General features: G+C 46.5%; 1 long non-coding RNA gene across 1 annotated transcript; it reads left to right on the plus strand.

The window, feature by feature from the left end:
- Positions 1-2353: 2353 nt before the first annotated feature.
- Positions 2354-5110, plus strand: LOC132008914 (uncharacterized). The gene is made up of 4 exons (XR_009401750.1): positions 2354-2444; positions 3378-3445; positions 3562-3656; positions 4111-5110. It is a non-coding gene; the product is annotated as an uncharacterized LOC132008914 (long non-coding RNA).
- The last annotated feature ends 6 nt before the right edge of the window (positions 5111-5116 follow it).

Raw genomic sequence — 5116 nt, forward strand, 5'->3', positions numbered from 1 at the left:
ACATCTTCCTTATCCATTCATCCGTTGAAGGGCATCTTGGTTCTTTCCATAGTTTGGCGACCGTGGCCATTGCTGCTATAAACATTGGGGTACAGATGGCCCTTCTTTTCACAACATCGTGTTTTCTTAGAAGTGTGTTAGTTTCCATTTATTTTTCTCATTCTCCAGCTTTCTCTTCTTGAGTCTACTTTGAGTCATTTGTGGTCTGAGAACATGCTTTCTGAGATTTCTGTTCCCTTGGTTGTTCAGATGTATCTTATGGCCCCCAATGTGACCTATGTCAGTGAATCTTCCATGTGAGCTTGAGAAGAATGTATATTCTTCCATTGTTGGATGAAGTATTCCACAGACGGTAATGGATTCAATGGATTTCTGTGAACAAAGAAAAGTGGCTGCAGAAGAGTAGCTATTCCTGTGTCAATTGTCACAAATACTGTTGTTTGAATGTATATGGCAGCCAGTCTAGATAATTGTATTTCTTTTAGAATTGGGTCCTAGAGTATTTTTGCCAAATGCATTCTATAGAATTAGACTTCCTACCTGGTTTGAGTAAGCCTCATTTTCCTTTCTATTCTAACTACTTGTCACACATTGTTGTGTGATTCATTGGGGTAGAAAAGGAAAGGTACCAGCATTAATCACTTTGATACTTGGAGCCTCCCTGGGTCTACATTGTCCTTTCAGTTTTAGTCTCATCCCATGTTCTTATGCCCCTGAATCAGGTCCATTTCTTGTTCAGTATAAGACGTGGGTCGAGAATGTGGGTACAAACACTGAATTCTCTTGCAGAAACAATGAGAGTTTCTTTGTGGAAAATGCATTGGGGCTTCAGCAATACTGGGTCCCTTCATCCAGTGTATAACTGAGATCACTCACTGAAGCCCAAATCCTAAGTAAGTTAGATATTTCATGTCTACCTGATTTTTTTTTAGCTGTAACTCTCCCAGTTCTGAACCAAAGCCTGCAGTTTCACTAGGGCTGAACTTCACTTGTTTCTTTCTAAGCCTGTACTCATAAACTCGTTCAGTTTTTGAACTTCACTTGCCTGTTTCAGAATTCACTGATGTGTCCTGGGGAGATTGGCTCCCACTGCCAGGCTGCCTTTCTCCTAGGCTTCCTCCTTCTCCATCTGGTTCTCGTGTTTCTTCATGTGCTCCTTAGAAATTGGGTGCACTCACTCATAAGTTTCCTCCCTTGTCCACTGCTGCTTTTTTTTTTCTCAGGAGTAGATCAGGACCTTAGCCTCCCTCATTCATGTTGAAAAGCAAAACTGTCCCCTGAAGACTCAGCTTTGTGTTATTCCTTCCCACTCTGGGGGGAGGGTCCACTCTCTCTCACAGGTACCTGGGTTCTGTTGATAAGTTCTTCTTGGGGTGGGTAGAGTGACCTGACCACCTTTCTCTCTTTAGCACCTTACAACCAAACCACTACATTACAGCTGCTGCAGAAAACATTTGCTGAAGATTTGCCTGAGAGACCAGATGCAAATGTTTGTGTTCTTTTTCTAGAACTTTGTCTGTTTTAAAGGAACTTTTTGCATGTGATTCTTGACAGTATCATGTTGAAACTCTTTATATCAGCACCATGAACAAAAGAGTCTGAGGGCAGCACAGCAAACCAATCCTTTCTAAGCAATGCTGTTCACTGCCTTCATTATCAATGAACTTGGTCTAGTTCAAGTAGGTTGACTCAATGCAGTTGGTAGTCTTCCATCTGAAATATGTTTCCTGGAGATAACAGCATGAGTATGTGACAGTTCACATCATTTTAGACTTCAGGGCATATTGTTGGCACTAAGATTGCCTTTTCCTGCACCAGGATCCTCAAAGGTGGAGGTGTGGATTGTACTTCTAAAGCCTGGAGATGTGTGGGAGTGAGTTTCCATGTCAATGAAGCCATATTCTTGAAGGTTCCTTTCGGGCTGACTGTCTCTGTCAGGCACAAACTGGGTCTGAGGATCAGGGCTCCTCACTGAGGTGTGAGACTAATCATGGGCCCCTGCTTCATCCTAATGGCTGTAGTTGGTCAAGCTTGGTTTTTCACTTTGCCCTGAAGTGAGCCTTCACCACAGACCAACTCCAAGAGGGCACAAAGTGCAATGTTATTTGGTGTATGATGAATGAATTGAAGTAGAGAAGACCCAATTGCAGGGAACATGGCAGCAGCCAGAGTTTGATATTTCTTTAGCCCTAAATGGGGCCTTCATTCACTTCTCTCTTGTGTTCTCCATCTGTACTTTTAGGGGAGACATTCAAATCTAGGCTATCAAGTGTGCTGGGAGGAAAATGGTAGAAATTCAGGACCTTGTCTCCTGGACAATGTACATACCTTTCCCATCTTAGGAAGCTAGCAGAGGCACTTTATGAACTGGATGCAACCAAGAATGAGCTGTCAGCTGCCGAAGATAATCTGAAGGTGACCAAAGAAGAAATGTACAAGTATAAGTAAGTTCAGACACTACATACTAATGGCTGCTGAAATTCCTGTTCCCTTTGGATTCCTCATCTTTGTACATTGTTAGGACTCAAGTAATATACACAAAAATTCATAGGATGTATCCAGAATTATCAGACATGGAAAGATAAGGAACAAAACAGTTACATTACTAAACATGTCCTGATCCCCAGCGTTGGTGTGACTCTGTGGAAACTGGCTCCACACCAGTGCCCTTGGGGTGGTGTCAGTTGTCCTAATCTTGAGGAAAGCAGTTGGTCCTAGGATGATTCCTACCCATAAACATGGTAGTGCCATCTGATGGCGCTGGTCTTTGCAACCCTGGGAACCATGGCAAGGATAGAGGTTAAAGGAGAATAGAGCTTCATGACAAAAGACACTTGTCATGTGATTAACTGAGGAAAAGACTGAAAACGGATAAGAAAATTATGTCAATTCTGATCCTGCAGGTGAAGAAGAACGATTAAGGAAAGGCTGTAACAATAGCTTTGATCCTACTGTCCACTTACAATCAGGTGAAAGTGTTTCCTGTGTCAGGATCAATTGTATGAGGGGACTGATAAGAGGAGGTTGGTCACTTGGGGCAGATGATGGAAAATCACACCCAGTGTTGGTTTTGTCTGATGAAAACAATTGTCCCTCACAGACAAGTGGAAGACATGCAAGATCAGCTGCAGAAGTCTAAGTTCACCTTCAATCACCAAGTAACCTAAATTGTGCCCAACACACTGACCCCTTGGCGCCCCCTGCAGGTGACGGTAGTGGCCCTTAGAGCCCTGAACATGGGCTTTTGGTGTGTTGGCTTTTTTCAGATGGCAGTGCAGGAGAGGAATGCTGTGGCTAACTGGGTGTTTTCCTTTTCCTCGTCTTCTCTTGGGGCACAGTCTGGCACAACCGGTGATGGGTGTGCTTTTCTCCCACAGATGAGGGCTCAGGATTGGGAGAGGAGGAGAGTGCAGCAGAGCAGGGAGAACGCCTACCTGAAACACAGGTGTGAGAGTTTGACGTGCGTTTTTACAGGTGTTTGGAGGGGTGATCCCTATGCTGTCTAGGAGGGGACATGGTGCTGTGATTCTTAGAGATGTCCATTCTTTTTCTGTATTCAAGACTGCGCATGATGAATGGGGAGAGGCTGCCTGAGAGATCCATGAGGCAGGAACAGATCTCAGGAAGGCCTGGGTTGCAAAAGCCTCTGTGGCAAGGTAGGGAGCACGAGGTGAAATGCAGCAGCCTGATTTCTGCTGTGAAACCACACGGTGTCCTTCCCCTTCCTGTGGGTGATCGCTGTGTGTCCTGGAGAGAATCACAGGCACTAAGGCCTGCAGGTTGTCCGAAGGGGTGACAGGAGGGTGCTTTCCTCAGACGTCCCCAGGCAGCAGGACACAACCAGTGACAGGTGGAGCTCACACCCCTCCCCAACTACAGACCCTGCCAACCCCTGCACCACCTCCAGAAGAGCTGAGCCTGGACAAGTTGGAAGCCCGAGCTCCATTCCCACTTTGACTCAGTGGCCAAGCCTTTTGGGAGAAAAAAGAACTATTTGAGAAAAAAACACATTTATTCTTTATAATGGTTCCTTTATTTTTGTTTTATTTATAATCTACAGTACTACATTCATCAATGAAATTTTTGCATTTTACTCCTCTCATGTTACAGGTTGAGCTGGAAGCCCTCTACTACTGTTCCCTGAGCTATGAAAACACCTGAAGCAAGTTTGGGGACAGTGGTCCCTTCCTTGAGGGGGAGGGGTGAGTCTCTCCCTTTCCTCAGGGTCAACAGAGACTTGTGGGAAATGCTCCGTCTGAGAAGGGACCCGGGAAGGGGAGAGAGGAACGTGGCGGGGGTGGGTTTGGAGGGCTGGTGTGAATTCCGCACAGTCAGTGCCCGTCTGAATCCACCTGCATCCATTCTTGGTCTGATGCTGAAGCTGGCGGGGCTCCCATTGGGAATGATGGCACTGAGAGTAACAGAGACCCAGAGATGGGCAAGGTAACTACGGTGGCCTTTTCCAGATGTTCTGGAAAATGTCCCTTTCTGAGCAGCACACCTGTTCTGGCCTTGATTCATTGGGTGGGTCCTGCAGTTTCTCTGTGGCATTGTTCACCTTCCAAAATACAAGCTCTTCACCTGGAGCCCGACAGGCTTCTCCATAACAGATCCCTCCCGAAGCCATGGGTGCTCAAAGGAGAAGGATGGCCGGGCGCATACCACATGCATTGTGCATGGATGTGCCTGTGTGCATGTGCGCACCCCTGCCTGCCCACAGTGCACACTAGGGGAAGCCACTCATGGAAGGAGGACCCCTAACTCCCCAGTGAAGCCTTCTGGCTGGCCTGGTGGTTGATGAGGAAGGTGGCATGTTGACCTGGATGCGGATGCCCCCGTGTCTGGAATGTGCTGCTTGACTAGTTTGCAGTGATCCTTTTTCATCTTTAAGACACGACTTCTTGCTGGTGAACGTGGGCAGACCAGGGCAGTGATGTTTGGTGACAGCCTATTCCTGTGACAGCCACTGCGCTCTCCCCCGTCTTTATACTGGCACCAGCTGGGAGGGGCTCGTCAGTTTTGCAGCAGATGCAGCTCTCCGGAAGAAGCCGGGTGCTGAGAGCTCTTTGCTTTGGTTTCTTCCCTTGGTGTTGCAACTTTTGTCTGTTTTACTAAG

Source organism: Mustela nigripes, unplaced genomic scaffold (assembly GCF_022355385.1).
Source record: "Mustela nigripes isolate SB6536 unplaced genomic scaffold, MUSNIG.SB6536 HiC_scaffold_2120, whole genome shotgun sequence".
NCBI classification, from domain to species: Eukaryota; Metazoa; Chordata; class Mammalia; order Carnivora; family Mustelidae; genus Mustela; species Mustela nigripes.